The following is a 19,407-nucleotide window of genomic DNA, read 5'->3' on the forward strand; positions in this document are numbered from 1 at the left end:
TGTGCTGGGGTGCATGCAAGCTAATCAACTGGTTATAGTTCCTGTCCCATGTGGGGCTCACAGTCTCACTACTCATTTTACAGATGAGGTAAGTGAGGTACCTGAGGCCCAAATAAGTTAAGTGACTTACCCAAGGTAACAAAGCAGACAAGTAGTAGAGTCTGGAGTTGATGGGATAGGGAATTGGTAAATAATAATAGTAATAAAATTTGCTAAGTGCTTACTATAAGCCCATGCACTGTATTAAGTGCTGGGTTAAATACGAGATAATTAGGCTGTACACTCCAAATAGAAGGGAGTACAGACAAACGATAGTCTAGACAACCCAGAATTTCACTTTAGAAATTAAAACATGCAATGAAGAGGTAAAAGATTGTCAGGTCATAAGAATATTTTGCAAGAGAGTACTTCATGCAAAGGCTTGGACTTCAAAAGATTTTCATTCATTTCCTCATTTTACATTCCCTACATGTCTTTCACACACATCAGTGGCATATCCAAGACAGACTGCTTGCATGCTAGTCTGATATCTGAAGTATAGCTTTATAACCACTAAGATCCCCTGACATCTAACAGACAAAACCGGGATTTAAAAATTTGTTCCACTTTGCATCGTCATTCCTTTTGCCAGAAGGCTCACTATAAATAGATTTTTAAAGATCACCACAGTTACTCACTGTCAGCCTTCTATGTTTCATAGCTTTAAATGAAAAACATGGATTTGCAGTTGATAAGATACAAAGATGAAATTATCATCACATTTGTTAAATGTAATGCATAGTTATAACCAGAAAAGCTTGAAAACATATGCTGTCCTTCATGGAATATTAGAATATACAAGTGCTACTTAAAGTAGCTTTCCCGTTTATTCCAACTATATATATATACTATTTGTGTCGTTATACCTTCCCTAGTAATAATAATGAAGTTATTAATCATTCAATCAGTGGTACTTACTGAGCACTTGCTGTTTTCAGAGCACTGTACTAAATGCTTGGGAGAGTACAATACAGCAGAATTGGTAGACACTTTACCTGCCCAGAGCAAGCCAGACAATAACATGAGAAGCATTGTGTCCTAATGGATAGAGCATAGGTTTGGGAGTATGAAGGACTTGGATTCTAATCCCAGTTCTGCCACTTGTCAGCTATGTGTCCTTTGGCAAATCAGTTAGCTTCTCTGTGACTCAGTTACCTCATCTATAAAACTGGCATTAAAGCTGTGAGCCCCAAATTATCTTCTATCTACCCCACTCCTTAGAATACCACTTGACACACAGTAAGAACTTGACAAATACCATAAAAAGTAATTTAAATAAATAAATTACAGTTATGTACATAGGTACTATGGATCAGAGGATGGGATGAATACCAAGTGACCAAAGGGTAGAGAGCCAAGTGCATTAATGTCACAGAAAGGAGAAGGAGTCTGGGAAAAGAGGGCTTAATCAGGGGAGGCCTCTTGGAGGGGATGCGATCTTAGTAAGACTTTGAAGGTGGGCATGGTGGTCTGGTGTATATGAAAGGGTAAGGAGTTCCAGGCTACAGCGAGAATTTGGGAAAGCGATCATCAGTGAGATAGAAGAGATCAGGTGCAGTGAGCAAGCTGGAGCTAGAGGAGTGAAGTGTGTGGGCTGGGCTGAAGTAGGAGATCAGTGAGGTAAAGTAGGATGGGGCAAATCGATCATTGAAAAGCTGATGGTAAAAGCTTTTGCTTGATGTGGAGGTGCATGGGGAAGCACTGAAGGTCACAGAGAATTGGAGAGATGTGGACTGAACTGTTTCTTAGAAAAATGATCCAGGCAGTGGACTGAAGTGTGAATGGGAGAAGGGAGAGACAGGAGACAGGGAAGTCAGTGAGGAGACAGATGCAATAGTTAAGGTGGATAGGATAACTGCTCCGATCTGCCATAGTAGCAGTTTAGATAGAGAGGAAAAGGCAGATTTTCACGATGCTGTGAAGGTAGACAAGATATCTGTGGGGTGAATGAGAGACATGAGTTGAGGTCACTGCCAAGGCTTGTGAGATAGGAAGGATAGTGGTAGTGTCTAGAGTGATGGGAAAGAAAGGGGAAGAACAGGGTTTGGGTGGGAAGATAAGGAGTTCTGTTTTGGACATGTTAAGTTTGAAGGGTTGTTGGGACATCCGTGAGACTGTAAGCTCGTTGCAGGCAGGAAACATGTCTACCAACTCTGTTACACTGTACTCTCCCAAGCACTTAGTACAGTGCTCTGCACACAGTAAGCTCTTATCAATAAATATAATAATAATAATAATAATGTTGGTATTTGTTAAGCGCTTACTATGTGCAGAGCACTGTTCTAAGCGCTGGGGTGGACACAGGGGAGTCAGGTTGTCCCACGTGGGGCTCACAGTCTTAATCCCCATTTTACAGATGAGGGAACTGAGGCACAGAGAAGTTAAGTGACTCGCCCACAGTCACACAGCTGACAAGTGGCAGAGCTGGGATTCGAACTCATGAGCCCTGACTCCAAAGCCCGTGCTCTTTCCACTGAGCCACGCTGCTTCAAATATTACTGATTGACTGATTGATCCAGGTAGAGATATTCTGAAGGCAGAAGGGAATGTGACACTACAGAAAAAGAGGAAGATCAGGCCTGGAGATGTAGATGTGGAAGTCATCTGCACAGAGATGGCAGTTGAAACCATGGGAGTGAATGAGTTCTCCAAGGGATTGCATGTAGATGGAGATTAGGAGGGGACCAAGAACTGATCCTTGAGGGACCCCCACAGTTAGAGAGTGGGAGGCAGAGGAGGAACCGGTGAAAGAGAGTGAGATTGAGTAGCCAAAGGACAAAAGAGCACAGTGTCCATAAAGCCAAGGTTGGATAGTCTTTCTGGCAGAAGGGGTGCTTGACAGTGTCAAAGGCAGCTGAGAGGTTGAGGGGAATTAGAATGGGGTAGAGGTCATTGGATTTGGCAAAAAGGAGATCATTGGTGACTTTCAAGAGGGCAGTTCCTGTGGAGTAATGAGGTGGAAGCCAGATTGGAGGAGGTCAAGGACAGATTTGGAGGTGAGGAATTCTGTCAAGGACATTGGAGAGAAATGGTTGGAGGGAGATGGGGTAACAGATGGAGGGAGCTGTGGGGTCAAGGGAATGCTTTTTTAGGATAGGGAATATGTGAGAATGTTTGAAAACAGTGGGGAAGAAGCCGTCAGAAAGTTCCTGCCTGGAAATGACTGTGAAGGAGGAAAGAAAGGAGAGGGTAAGTATTTGAATAAGGTATGAAGGGATGGGGTCAGAGGAGCAGGTGGAGGGGGTAGACTTTTAAAGGGGTCAAGAGATCTCTTCTTAAGATAATGCTGGGAATATTGAAAGAGTAGAAGAGGGCAGAGGCAGAGTAGGGGGACTGGCATGGAGCAGAGGAGATTTTAGGGATATCATGCCTAATGATTTCAATTTTGTTAATGGAATATTTAGCTAGGTCATTGGGGAAAGAGGTGGTTGGGGCAGGAGGACAGGAAGCTTGAGTAGGGATTTAAACAGCTCATGGGGGCAGTTGGTATGGGAGTCAATTAGGAAGGAGAACTATTGTTGTCGGGCAGAGGAGAAAGCAGTATTAAAGCAGGTGAGGATGAAGTTCTGATGGATGAGGTCAGGCTTCCTATGAACCAAGAACTGTAACAATAATAATAATAATAATGTTGGTATTTGTTAAGTGCTTACTATGTGAAAAGCACTGTTCTAAGCGCTGGGGTAGATACAGGGTAATCAGGTTGTCTCACGTGAGGCTCACAGTTAATCCCCATTTTACAGATGAGGTCACTGAGGCCCAGAGAAGTTAAGTGACTTGCCCACAGTCACACAGCTGACAAGTGGCAGAGCAGGGATTCGAACCCATGACCTCTGGCTCCCAAGCCCAGGCTCTTTCCACTGAGCCATGCCACTTCTCTACTAAATGCTGGGAAAAAAATATAAAGATCCTCCAATACTAACTTTCTCACTGTACCTTGATCTCATCTATCTCACTGCTGACCTGTCTCCCATATCCTGCCTTTGACCTAGACATGCTCCCTCCTCATATCTGACAGACAATTACTCGCTCCCATTCAAAGCCTTACTGAAGGCACATCTCCCCCAAGAAGTTTTCCCTGACTAAATCCTCCTTTCCTCTTCTCCCACTCCCTTCTGTCACCCTGACTTGCTCCCTTTATCCATCCCCCCGAAGTTTTCCCTGACTAAATCCTCCTTTCCTCTTCTCCCACTCCCTTCTGTCACCATGACTTGCTCCCTTTATCCATTTTCCCTCCCAGCCCCACACCACTTAAATACATATCTGTAATTTCTTTTTTTATGTAAAAGTCTGTCTCCCCTTCTAGACTGTAAGCTCATTGAAGGCAATGACTTTATTGTTGCATTGTACTTTCCTAAGCATTTAGTATAGTGCTCTGCACACACTAAGTACTCAATAAATATGAATGGCAGACTCAGTGACCTAGGTCCTGATCCTCCAGGGACTCCATTCTTGAAATATGTTGAGGAAGTGTTTGGTGACAGGCACAGTAGGAAAAATGAAATAATGAAAATATATAATAACATAAAAGACAACAGAATATACAGAATGCAACATTTCTTGTGGTAAGTGGGCCTTTAGGGGCCTTAGAATTCTTCCATCCAGGTAATCGAGGGTCTGGTTCTATTACACACTTCCTGATGTTCTATAATTTGCTGAGAAGCTCAGTACGGTTCCTGGCACATAGTAAGTGCTTAACAAATGCCATAATTATTAGAAGCTGCACATTGCTGCCCCTTATATCCCTAAGATCCTGTATGTCCAGGCCATATCGGGAACAGTGGTCCTGGATGTCACTGTGGAAGGGGGAAAAGCTCCCAATTGTTTCCCTAGAGAGACCAAGGTCTCTCTAGCTAGAACAACCAAATTAGTACCGTGATCTGCACCAAGTAGGTGCTCAATAAATGTGGATGATGGTGGTGATGACGATGGTGATTAGTGGAAAGAGCATGAGCCTGGTAGTCAGAAGGTCTTGGGTTCTAATTCCAGCCCTGTCACTCAGCTGCTAAGTGGCCTTGGGCAAGTCACTTAACTTCTCTGGGCCTCAATTACCTCACCTATAAAATGGGGATTGAGACTGTGAGCCCCATGCAGGTCAGAGACAGTGTCCAACCTGATTTTCTTCTATCTACCCCAGTACCTAGTACAGTGCCTGGCCCGTAGTAAGTGCTTAACAAATACTACAATTATTATCATTATTATGATATCTCAGGGTCCCAAGAAAGTATAGGAGGAAAGATAGAGCAAGATGATGATGATGATGGTATTTGTTAAGCACTTATTATGTGCCAGGCACTGTTCTAAGTGCTGGGAGGATACAAGGTAATCAGTTTGTCTCACGTGGGGCTCACAGTCTTCATCCCCATTTTACAGATGAGGTAACTGAGGCACAGAGAAGTTGTGACTTGCCCAAAGTCACACAGCTGACAAGTGGTGGAGCCTCTGACTCCCAAGCCTGTGCTCTTTCCACTAAACCATGCTGCTTCTCTGGAAGAGACAAGATGGAAGGGACAAGATGATTCACAAGTCAGACTGAGTGAGATAGCCTAGAAGATTTTGGAGAAGAACAGGAAGTTGAGCAAGTGACCCAAACTTAGGGAGTCTATGACACTTGCTACTACCTCAAAATCTTTAAAGGTGGCTCTCTCCTGGGCCTCTTTGCTGATCCCCTGAGAGTACAACACACTAATGATATTTATTGAACACTACTGTCTGCAGAGCACTGTAGAACAGGTGTTGATTGTCAGAAACTTCTCCAAAAATTTCAATCACCGCAATCATATTTATTGAGCTGTCATTGTGTGCAGGGCACTGTACTATGTTCTTGAGAGAGTACATTATAACAGAATTAGTAGAAACATTCCCTGCAGACCGGCTCTTACAGTCTAGATCCAATCAACATCCCTTCTGAGTTTCATAGCTGAAACAATTTATCAAACAATCAATAGTATTTATTGAGCAATCACTGTGTGCAAAGCACTATACAAAGCCTTTGAGAGAGTATATACACTACAGTTGGTAGACACAACCTCTGCCCTCAAGGAGCTTACAAATCTATCTCATTGAAAAGTCCTTCATGTGTATTAATCAGGATTCTCTACAAACTGCCTATAAAGCAGTCAGGGCAGAAGGTACTATGATCTCCAGCCTGGGGGTTAGAGGACCTGGGTTCAAATCCTGGCTCTGTCATTTGCTTGTTGTGTGACATTGGGTAAGTCATTTAAGTGCTTGGTACATCATTTTTCCCATCTGTAAAATGGGGATCCAATACCTTTTCTTCCTCTTAATCAATCAACTGTATTTAAAAAGAGTTTACTGTGTAAAGAGTTCTGTAATAAGTGTCCAAGAGAGTGTGATATAATGGAGTGTGGAGACACAGTCCCTTCCCTACTTAGCCTCATAGGGGACAGGGAATATATTCGACGTAATTATCTTGCATCTACCCCAGCACTTAAAACAGTACTAAACCTACAGTAGCACTTAACAAGTAGTTATTATTATTATCATCATCATTATCAATCAGTGTATTTACTGAGAGCACTGCATTTTCTACTGGAAAAGGGTGCCTGTCATCCGGCCCTTCAATATGGTTTTCAGCCGGTCTGTCTCTGGGCTAGTAGACATGGCATTTTTATTTTAAGCCCCCAACTCCCTCTGCCTCAGCTCCTGCCCCCAAATCCTGTGGTTGGGATGTGGTGCCCCTATTTACAGGGGTATGGGACGGGGTGGCACAACCTCTGGAGTAATGATGGGGATTGCCCCCCCCCATAACCATCAGATGTCATGCTCTCATTGCTGCAGATCTCTGCGATGTTTCCACATGATGTTATCATATTACATGGGATAACATGCCGAATGCATGCACATAGCAAAAGTCTGTAACTCCCACGTCAGTAGAAGCACATCTGGTTTTTTGTGTGTTCCATCAGAGGACATTGACTAGAACACTAAGCTAAAGCTCAGCTAAGGGATTCAGAGAAGGTCACCATGCTAATTTCTGGATCAAAATCCAGCCAGAACAACCCATATATACTGTATATATATTTATATATTTTAAATGGTGTGTATTAAGGGCTTATTATGTGCCAAGCACTAGACTAAGCACTTCCATACCAACGGAGCACTCTAATACTCACCCTCTTTTCTTCTCCACCCAGTAGCACATATTCAAAAAACAATATTTTATTACTTCCTTCTATCCTTCCTTCCTTCTTCATTTGTAGGCCTAGGAGATAGACCTTAAGATCCTTGAGGATAGGGAGCATGTTTAATTATTCTAATCCTGGCTCTGTCACTTGCCCTTTGTATGACCTAGGGTAAGTCACTTCTCTGTATCTTGCTTTCCTCATCTGTAGAATGGTGATTCCCTTTTAGACTGTGAGCCTGTGGCTGGGTAGGGATTGTCTTTTTTGCCAAATTGTACTTTCAAGCACTTAGTTCAGTGCTTTGCACACAGTAAACACTCAATAAATAAAACTGAATGAATGAATGAAAATCTGTTCTCCCTCTTTCTTAGAGTCTTAGCGTCTTTACTGCCTTCTGTGTCGCACCTCTGCCATTTGTCTGCTGTGTGATCTTGGGCAAGTCACTTCACTTCTCTGGGCCTCAGTTGTCTCAACTGTAAAATGGGGATTAAGACTGTGAGCCCCATGTGAGACAGGGATTGTGTCCAAACCGATTTACTTGTTTTCACCCCAGCACTTTGGTACAGGGCCTGTAACATAGTAAGTGTTTAACAAATACCATTATTATTATTATTATTATTACTCCTTAGGTTTGTATCCCTTAAACTCTTTGATTCTATCCCCACCCCAGCCTCATATTGCCCCTAAGAACTTTGATATTTTGACACTCACTCCACCCTCACTTCATAGCAATTATACTCTGCCTCTTCCCCTATCTGTAATTAATTTTAATATCTGTCTCCCCAACTAGACTGTAAACTGCACAAGGGCAGGAATCATACTTATCAAATATACTGTACTGTTCTCTTCAAAGCATCTAGCACAGTGCCCTAGCCATGGTAGTGCTCAATAAATACTACAGATGAGGACTGTGTTCAACCTGATTATCTTGTATCTACTTCAACACTTAGTGCTTAGTACATAGCAAGCTCTTAATAAATACCCAATTATTAGCAATCAATGGCATTTATTGAACATTTATGTGTGTAGGGCACAGTACAAAGCACTTGGGAGAGTACAAAAGAGTTGGTAGACATGATCCCTGCCCACTAGGAAATATTAATATTATTACTATGGTTGTTATTATTATTATGTTGTTGTTCTCTCCCAAACACTTAGGACCGTGTTCTCTACATAGTAGGCACTCAATAAATACTATTGATTGATTGATAGATACAAAACAGAGGCAAGTCTAGGAGACAGTTAATGCACTTTCACTATCTGTTATTTAGGCATCACCAATTGGAAACTCACCTCCTTGTTGAAGTGGAAAGAACCACTACATAAACTTCCTACACACTAACTATTCATATAGTCCAAACTAAGGACACAATTTGGTGCTTTCGATGCATAATAAATGAGTGTTATTTTATTAATGGAAATTAAACTGATGTCAAAAGGAAATATGGAACAGAACAATAGAAGATCAATCCACTTGAATATTCAATGAGGTTAACATAAGCTGACTTATGTTAACTCTCACTTCTCTCACTTCTCTATTTACAGTCTGCTCAACTGTATATATTTTCATTACCCTATTTATTTTGTTAATGAAATGTACATCACCTTGATTCTATTTAGTTGCCATTGTTTTTACGAGATGTTCTTCCCCTTGACTATATTTATTGCCATTGTTCTTGTCTGTCTGTCTCCCCCAATTAGACTGTAAGCCTGTCAAACGGCAGGGACTGTCTCTATCTGTTGCCGACTTGTTCATTCCAAGCGCTTAGTACAGTGCTCTGCACATAGTAAGCACTCAATAAATACTATTGAATGAATGAAAGCTATCAAAACAAGGTTCTTTATACCCACTGCTTAGTTTTGTAAAACTGTGATGAAGCTATCAAGGGGACAGAGCACACATTTTCAAGAAGTGATGCCTTAAAAAGTCTTAATATACCTTAAAACAAATGTTTTATTTGTGACTCACATGATGAATCCCTCTGTGAAGTCAACCAGTGGTATTTTAATGGAATTATCAATAAATTATGGAGCCGCTCACAAGCAATTACATCAAAATGTTCATTCTGAGCCAAGGGATCACAGCAGCAAAGAGTGACAGATTCATATTTGGAAAAACTGGTTTAACTGCCTTAACAATTTCTAAGAATATAAACAATATTTTCCCAATAGACTGAAGAATAAAAGACTAGTATGAAAACATTCCTCTTTCCATAAAAATGAACACCCTAATTAGTCTATAGTGAAAAATATATATTCTGGGAAGAAGAATGGCCTAATGAAAAGAGCAAGGGCCTGGGAGTCAGAAGACATGGGTTCTAATCCTAGCTTCACCACGTACTTGCTGAGTGACCTCGGGCAAGGTGCTTAACTTCTTTGTGCCTCAGTTACCTCAACTGTAAAATGGGGATTAAAAGTGTGAACTCCCATTGGATCAGGGACTATGTCCTACCTGATTACCTTGTTTCTGTCCCAGGGCTTAGAATAGTGCTTGGCACATAGTAATGTCTTAACAAATACCACAATTGTTAATTATTCTTATCATGTGTGAAAAGTATGCATATGTAATAATAATATATATATGTACATATATTTATATATTTAATGTTATTTGTTAAGTGCTTACTATGTACCTGGCATTGTTCTAAGTACAGTACAAGCAAATCAAACTTATCATGTTCCACAGAGGGCTCCATTTTAAAGATGATGTAATTTAAGCACAGATAAGTTCAGTGATTTGTCCAAGGTCAAACAGCAGACTAGTGGCAGAGACAGTATTAGAACCCAGGTCCTCTGACTCCCAAGCCCAGGCTCTTTCCATGAGGCCATGCTACTTCTCTGACTTAAGCAAGTTGTAGTCCTTATTGTGATTTAACAACCTCATTGTTTATTTAAGGTAGGAATACTCAGATCTCAGAGACAGCTTCATTCTTAGTTTATTGTCATTGGTTGTGTAGTTGTGTTATGTCCAACAGGTTTTGTTCTAATTTTCTTGTTTCATTATTGAAGAAATTCACAAGGCTTATGTTTTGGATATAGGGATTTGCTGAATATAAATGACATTAATAGCAAGTGTAAAACTTTAGAATCCTTAAGGGGTGCATTAATGAGTTTTTACTATTTATATGATTAGGAAAACAGGAAATTTCTTTAGGGAACGTATTTTCTTATTGAATGGTTTAAGTCCAAAAGAGTGATTCTTACAGCAGTAGAAAGAGGGGAGAAAGTATTGTTTCCTTTTCTACTTTAACTATATCACTACAATTGTTTTCATGAATTAAATTTGTTTCTTCTCACTAACAGTACTCTATCCTTTCAGCAATAGATAGAAACTATAATTTTTTTTGTTCTGAATAACCACAGGAATAAGAATAATTATACTATTCCAATCTTATTGAAAAATTTGTTCTGCCTCAGTTTTCTTCGTGTAGAATCTGGGTATCCCACCCCGATGCGCAGTACAATTTTTCATACCATAGCTATAAGGATTACTAGTCTTCTCTTGATGTAGTAGAAAATTTATGACTTTAGCAGCTATCCTTCCTAATAATGTCAATTGGTGTTTTCCACAGCATGCCTCCACATACAGTGAATCTGTCATGTGTTTAAAAAATTATTCAATCAAAACGGATGAAACTAAACATTAGTGCCTTATTAATGATAGTAGAGTGCAGTGGAGAGAGAGCAAAAAAACAGATGGATTTCTGCAGGAATGTGAAGAGGAAGTGCTGGACATTTTCTCTTCTGTTATGCTCCAAATTCTCATTGGCTTCACAACTAATATAGATTCTGAACCATCAGGACAACTCAGTGCTAGGTTCTGGAGAACAAAGACATCAGAAAAGAACACCACAGCGACACAAGAAAAGTCACAATGGAACAAAGGATCCAACTTAAAAATTCCAACCCAAATGAGATTGGGCATTTCTGCTCAAACAAAAATAACCACTATGGTGTTTCTTAAGGGCTTACTATGTGTTGAGCACTGTGTTAAGTTCTGGGCAAGAACAATGCCAGCAAATGAAACACAAGCTGCGTCACACATGGGGTCCACAATATAAGGGGGAAAGATAGCAGGTTTTAAGTCAAGACTGTAACCCCTATGTGGAACAGGGACTGTGTCCAACCTGAGCAGCAGCTTGCTTCTACCCGGTGCTAAGTACATTGTCTTGCACATAGTGAGCACTTATCAAAAACCATTGAAAAAAAGATGTGACCTTAATAAGGCTTAAAATGTGGGGAGGAGAGTGGTGGTAAGACAAATATGGAATGTGGGGGACAAGGTGGGTGAGGCATTCTAGACCAGAGGGAGGATGTGGGAAATGGGTTGATGGCAAGATAGATGTGATCCAGGCACAGTGAGTAATCTGGCTTTAGAGAAGCAAAGTGTATGGTCTGGGCTGTGGTAGATAAGTGAGGTTAAGTAGAAGGAAGCAAGCTTCCCCCCACCCTCCCCTGCCTCCCTAGACTGTAAGCTCACTGTGGGCAAAGAAAGTGTCTGTTTATTGTTGCATTTTCCTCTCCCAAGCCATTAGTACAATGCTCTGCACACAGTAAGTGCTCAATAAATACAATTGAAAGAATGAATGAATGAGGCTGATTGAGTTCTTTCAAGCTGCTGGTAAGGAACTTCTGTTTGATGTGGAGGTGAGTGGGTGACCAGTGGAGGTTCTTGAGGAGTGAGGAGATGTGGGGTCAACTTTTTTTATAAAAATGATCCAGGTGACACAGTGAAGTATAAACTGGATTGGAGAGAGACTGGAGGCAGGGAGGTCAACAAGAACACTGATGCAGCAGTCAACGTAGGATAAAATCAGCTCTTGGGTCAATGTGGCAACAGTTTGGGTGGAGCAGAAAGAGTGGATTTTAATGATGTTGTGAACATAGAATCGAAAGGATTTGGTGAGAGATTAAATATGTGGGTTCACTGAAAGAGATGAGTTGAGGGTAATGCCAAGGTTATGGGCTTGTGAAACAAGAAGAATGGTGATTTTGTCTAAAGTGATGGGAAAGTCAGGGGGCAGACAGGGTTTGAATGGGAAGATAAGGAGCTTTGTTTTGGACATGTTAAGTTTGAGACATCAGCGATATAGCCAAGTAGAGATGTACTAAAGGCAGGAGGAAATAAGAGACTGCAGAGAAAGAGAAAGATCAGCCTGGAGATGTAGATTTGGGATTTCCTATTAGAACCTTATTAGGGAAGCAATGTGGCCATGTGGATAAAGCATGGGCCTGGGAGTCAGAGAAACTGTGTTCTAATCATGGTTCCTCCACTTACCTCCTGTGTGACCTTGAGCAAGTCACTTAATTTATTTGTGCCTCAGTTTCCTCCACTACAAAATGGGTGTTCACTGCCTGTTCTTTCTCTTATTTATACTGTAAGCCCCATGCAGGACAGGGACTGAATCCAGGCTGAATAACCTGTGCCTACCCAGTATTAGAACAGTGCTTGACACATAATAAGAGCTTAACAAATACCTTAAAAAATACTCAACCTGCATACTCCACTCTTCTAACGCCAAACTACTTTGAGTATCTAAATTCCATTCACCCCACCACCAACCCCTTGCCCACATTCTCCCTTGGGCCTGGAGGTCCCTTCCCCTTTGCATCCAACAGTCTACTACTCTCCCCACCTTCAAAACCCTCCTAAAACCACATCTCCAAGAGGCCTTCCCAAACTAAGCCCCTTGTTTCCTCTATCGCCCTCCCCAGTGCATAAAATGTGCACTTGACTGTGTATACCTTAAGTCCTTTGATACTCACCCCAGCTCCACAATGCGTATGTAAATATTCTTATGCTATACTATTTCACCAACAGTAATCAATTTTAATATGTGATTCTCCCTGGAGGCAGCGATTGTGTCTACCAACTCTGCTGTATTTTCCCAAGCACTTAGTACAGTGCTCCAAACATTGTAAGCGCTCAATAAATACTACTGATTGATTGATGTCTCCTTACACTAAGCTATGCAGCTTCTAATGGAAGTTCTATATGAATGGAGATCCAGCAGAAGCATGCCAGGACTTTCCTTCACCTAGATGATAGGGAAAATCAATTATTTGGAAGTTAAAAGTTAGCCATGTTTGTGTGAGTAGGACATCATGGAAGACAAATCTATTGACCATACCCTTTTCACCTTCCACTGGGGGTTTGCAGCAAAAACTATTAGGGCTCAGCCACAATAGTGTGGTCATCCAGTACAAATGAACAGAAAAAGGATATCCAAAACAATCATTCATGGAGAGATTACACTGGAGCAGAGTCCCAAGGGGGGTAGAAGAAAAGCTACCACGAGGTACTGAAGGTCAACCTCAAAATGCTTCCCCTATACATAGCCTGTTTTAATGTCTGGCTTTCCCTATAGGCTGTTAAGCTCCTTATGGGCACGGATCACATATACCAACTCTGTTGTACTGTACTTTCCCAAGTGCTTCAGATAGTGCAGTACTCACAGTGAGTGCTAAAAAAGATCTTTGAGTGAAATCTTGAGGCACAAGACAGGTCTTCCCAATGTGAGATGAGCCATTTGGATACTCCTACCTTTAAGGAGAAGCACATTTCCACAGCAAAGGAGAAATGTGGTAGGTTCAAGATAGCTGGAAGCACTGCCCAACCACCTGAGCTAGCCCGGAGTGACAGAAAAGATGCTCATCCATTTTTCAACAGGAGACACCATCTCCAACTGTGGGCTTCAACGGAACTTTCAAGTTAGAAAATGGAGGAGTTTCAAGCCGAATCTGCTGACATTTGGTTTATAAGCACCTGATCAGTGTTCTCCCACCTATTTTTTTCCACTCTCCTCCCATTAAACCCCAGCTCTCTTTCTTCCTTTCAAGCTAGTCTACTTGCTGTGTTTTATTCTTGTCTCTGCTACAGCTGACCTCTTGCTCACAAGACCTTGCCCTTCGAATTTGAAAACTGCAACTCTTCCTTCTAAAGTCACATCCCTTCCAGGAGGTCTTCCCCAATCGACTTCTCATTTCCTACATTTTATATTCCTCATCTCCGACATGAACACTTTCAACTCAGCTAATCACATGGGAACTCACTGCCTCCCACTGCAATTATGTACGTATCTTACAAACCCTATTGCTAAGATACTAACTCATGTCCACAGTTCTTTTTCATGGTATTTGTTAAGTATTTATTAAGTGTCAAGCATTGGTCTAAGTGCCAGAGTAGATACGAGTTAATCAGGCTAGATGCAATTCCTTTCCTCCATGGACCTCACAGTGTTAAGCAGGATTGAATCTCCATTTTTTCAGTTGAGGAAACTGAGGCACAGAGAAGTTAAGAAGTAAAGACCAAGGTCACACAGAAGGCAAGTGGTGGAGCAAAGATTAGAACCCACGTCCTCTGGCTCCCAGCCCTATGCTTTATCCATTAGGCCATGCTGCTTCCCTTTCCCTCTTTCTTCAGCTGAAAATTATTTAAATGTCTAACATTCTGCTAAACTGTAGGCTGCCTTGAGTTATCTACTCTCCCAAGCACTTAGTAAAGTGTGCTGCACACAGCAAATACTCAATAAATGCTATGGACTAATTGACTGAAGAATAAAAGTCTTCTCACTCTTCCAACATTGAATGTGCTAATTAATTGAACAAAACTGCAGGGAGAATAAAAGGACATTTTGTGCTCAGTATCATTTTATTCAATAATAATATTTATTGTACTAACTGCAGTCATTAATCATATGGATAAACAGGAATTAGGAAAAAAAAAAAGAAATGGGAATTTCAGTCTCTGAATTGTTCAAACACAATATACAAGAAGAGTTCAATATTCTTTACTGAATAGCAACAATTTTGTAGATTGTAAGCCCCAAATGGGACAGGGACTGTGTCCAGCCTGATTATTTTGTATCCACCCCTGCATTTAATACAGTGCTTGGCACACAGTGTGTCCTTAATAAATTTCATTTTTAAAAAAGTTGATATCCTCTCAATTATGAAGAACTAAAGTGCTGATGTACACAATTTCATCATCAGCCTAAGTGCCTTTTGTCTGAGATATCAGTGTTTGGACTTTGTGCTGCTTTTATCCTTTTTATTATAATGATGGTGTATGAATAATTATTTCAGCATAACAGGATACCAACATACCAGTTCTAAGTTTATCAATAATACTAAAATGATGCTAAATAATTTTATTATGGATGCAAGAAATAGTCACAAAAGACTGCAAGCATTTATAAGGCCCCATTAAAGTGGGCAAAAATGAGAAAAATCAGCACAGAAATTCCAGGCTTTTATTCAAATCCCAGATTTTCAGCCATCTGACCTCATCTGACTTTTGCACATGACACAATATCATTTCATTCTGAAACCAGGATGAACCCAGAACAACCCGATCCTTTAGACTATACTGGTCTTTAGACTATACTAGTCCCTCTTTTCCCCACATCCCACCTCCTCTCTGCCTGTTATCTGTCTCCTGTCTTCTTTTTTATATAACTGACAATCTACAGTCTACATTTTGTCTAGGTGAATTGCCAGGAGGGAATTAAACAATTGACATTTGACAAAAAAGCTTGCCTAGTGAAAGAGCACGGGCCTGGGAATCAGAAGACCTGGGTTCTAATTCCAGTTCTGCCACTTGTCTTCTATGTGAACTGGGGCAAGTCACTTAACTTCTCTAGGCCTCAGTTTCCTCATCTGTAAAAGTAGATATTCAATATCTATTCTCCCTCCTACTTAGTCTGTGAGCCTCATGTGGGACAGGGACTCTATCTGACCTGGTTATTTTTTATCTACCCTAGCGTTTAGTAGAGTCCCTGGGGCATAGTAAGTACTTACCAAAATACCACCACTATTATCTCTCATTTGTAATGAAGGACAACATTAGTAATAGTAGCTGCAGTAATAGTAATAGTAGTCAGTATAGGAAGACATATCCCATCTTGAAGGCGAATCTGGTGTGATAGAGAAGCAGCATGGCTCAGTGGAAAGAGCCCAGGCTTGGGAGTCAGAGATCATGGGTTCTAATCCCAGCTCTGCCACTTGTCAGCTGTGTGACTGTGGGCAAGTCACTTAACTTCTCTGTGCCTCAGTTACCTCATCTGGAAAATGGGGATTCACTGTGAACCTCACGTGGGACAACCTGATTACCCTGTATCTCCCCTATGCTTAGAATAGTGCCCTGCACATAGTAAGCACTTAACAAATACCAATATTATTATTAAAGACAAAGATAGAAGGACAGATTGAATAAATGAATGGCATTATTATTTATTAAGTATTTACTGAGTGCAGAGTACACTGGGGAGTACAGTAACCAAAGAGGCCAGAGACAGCTGTTCAGGAAAAGAAACAGGCAAAAAACATCTACCTTCTCCACCTCGGTCCAGGCTCAATATGGCCTAATGCTGTCTCCAGCTCTGACCTCCAAGGTTTGAATCAAACCAGAGATGAGCTTGGCTAAACTAGAGGGAACTTGGGCTCACTTTTACTGGTTTTCCCAAATGTACAATTAAGATAGCCAGTTGCCTGGCTCGGACCATCTGTTTTTCAGCTTTCTTGTCTCTAGTCCAGTTCTGATATAGAACCGGATGTTCATAAGTTCATTTAAAAAAAAATGTTTGGTGCCAAGCTCTTGTGTCCAGTTTCTGCCATCAGACTTTGCACCAGACTTCATTCACAATGACCTGGGAAGGAAACACAAAGGCATGCAGAAAAGTGGAGGGCTTGGGGTTTCCTCTGGAGAAAAGCCCTATTATCGGAAGAAAATCAGAAAATGGTGCTGTGGCATCATCATGTTTTGCTGCATACTGGCATATGTTCATTCATAAGAATGAATATATACATCATATCAAGTACATCTCCTCATCTGATATTCAGTCAATCGTATTTATTGAGTACTTATTGTGTGCAGAGCACTCTAATAAGCACTTGGAAGAGTTCAATACACAAATAAACAGAAACATTCCCTGCCCACATGCAGCCTACAGTCTAGATGGGGGTTAGGGTTAGGGTTCTCAGGTGGGTCTGGGCAGGTACTGGGACCACCCTGTGCACGATTGACCCTAAGACGTCTAGAAGTTCTGTGTCAGTAGTTTAGGGACCAATTACAAGTACATGAACCTTCCTCTACACATCCACTCTGGTTCCTGCAACCAATTATCAAGTCAATCTGACCTGAAACTTCTGAAACTGAGAAGGAGGAGGAAAAGCAGAGCTGAGGGCCTATCCACATCCATCCAAACTCAAGTGACTTTAGTTCAGATCTAAGATCGGGCTGAAAGTACAGAGATCTAATGCACAGTGAGGGAGAGACATTCACACTGACACAAGGCAGAAAACTAAAAAGCAAACAAACCTTCCCGCTTCTCCTCTTGTCCCAGAGACTGTAAACCCAGTGTGGGCAAGGATTGCTTCTCTTTATTGCTGAATTGTACTTTCCAAGTGCTTAGTGCAGTACTCTGCACACAGTAAGTGATCAATAAATACGAGTGAATTGAATGAATGAATGAATCCTCTCATGACTGACTGCTGACTCCTCTAGCAACTGCTTTTGTTACAGAAAAGGAAATGTTTTGTCAATCAATCAGTAGTATTTCCTGAACTCTTACTATATGCAGAACACTGCTCTAAGTGCTTGGGAGAGTACAATACAAGAGAATTATCAGACATTCCCTACTCATAATGAGCTTACAGTCTAAAGTCAGTCCATTCCATGATATGCTGGAATCCCTTCATCATCTCCACTCAACAGCACTTGGAAAAAAAAAAAGATTTCACCTCTGTCCATACTTCTGAGGGACCAGGTAGGATTGGACTAGGAATGGGGAAGATCTAGGGAGAGACTGTTTTTGTCCTTGTTCTTACCACACTACCTGGCTTGTTTTGGTCTAGGGCGGTGGTGGTCCCTGAGTACAAAAACACGGAAGGGGCTACTAGTGCTTGTGAAACAAGTCAAAGATCAACCTCTGAACTTACTTACCCCCTTCTGAGGCCTCGGGTGCACATGTGTCTGCTTTATTTTTTCATTTTGGGGCTCCCTGGTTGTGAATATATTGATGATCATCCCCCTTGTTAGAATGTAAGTCCCTTGTAGGCAAGGTATGTGTCACTTCCTGTAGAGAAGCAGCGTGGCTTAGTGGAAAGAGCCCAGGCTTGGGAGTCAGAGGTCATGGGTTCAGCTGTCAGCTGTGTGACTCTGGGCAAGTCACTTAACTTCTCTGTGCCTTAGGTCCCTCATCTGTACAATGGGGATGAAGACTGTAAGCCTCATGTGGGACAACCTGATTACCTTGTCTCTTCCCCAGTGCTTAGAACAGTGCTTGGCACATAGTAAGTGCTTAACAAATGCCATGATTATCATTATTATTACTTCCTGATCTACTCTACTTCATTCACTCAAGATTTGGGGCAAATGCTCAATCTCATCATCTCTGGTCACTGTACAATCTCCAACTTCACCAACTCTAAAATCCCACTCTCCAACTACATGTTCCTGAAAAGGCTTATCTCACACAACCCTGTCCTGTTTCCCCATAAAAACTACAGTTGACACCTTCCCATTTTCTAATGCCATCCTGCTCCATTTGATCTCCATACCAAACCTCCCTTCTCTTGAAAAACAAATGCACACCCTCTACACTGTCCACTTGATTGAATTCACTCCCCTTCTTCCCTTTATCTCCATTGATCTCATACCACTAGCACACAATCCTAGATCATTGCCAGAGTATGCTTCCTCCACTCTTGTGTACAAGCTGCAGAGTTCTGGTGGAAATCCAGACACTAGGCTGACCTTGTCCATCTCAAACTAATCCTCACCTGTTCTAACTCTGCTTTCTCCTTCACTTGGCAAAAATCTTCTCTATTCTTACTGACTCCCATGCCCATTGCTTGCCACGGCTCTTTAAGTTTTAACACTCTTCTCAATCCCTCAACCCCCACTTCCCATCTCTTGCTCCTGAAGACCATGTCACATATGCTATCAACAAAATTGAAACTACTAGGTTTGATCTTCTAAAATCTCCCCAGTTCCTCTTGAGTCTTCTCCTCCTACTCCTTCTTCAATTCTCTCATCCTTCCCAGCACTACCTCAAATAAAGATCTCCCACCACCTCTGAAATTCTGCACCATTCCCCTGCTTCTCCCACCCCAAATCTCTACAGTTTATTAAAACACTTGCCCCCTCCCTTCTTTCCTCTCTACCACTTTCAACCACTCACATTCTAATGGGTTTTTCCCCACTGCTTTCAAACATGCCCATATA

General features: G+C 41.4%; 1 protein-coding gene across 2 annotated transcripts in view; it reads right to left on the reverse strand.

Moving 5' to 3' along the window:
- NELL2 (neural EGFL like 2) overlaps positions 1-19,407 on the reverse strand; it is a 350,325-nt gene that overhangs the window by 289,572 nt on the left and 41,346 nt on the right. The window lies entirely within an intron of this gene.

The sequence above is a fragment of the Ornithorhynchus anatinus genome, chromosome 2 (assembly GCF_004115215.2).
Source record: "Ornithorhynchus anatinus isolate Pmale09 chromosome 2, mOrnAna1.pri.v4, whole genome shotgun sequence".
In the NCBI taxonomy this organism is placed as follows: Eukaryota; Metazoa; Chordata; class Mammalia; order Monotremata; family Ornithorhynchidae; genus Ornithorhynchus; species Ornithorhynchus anatinus.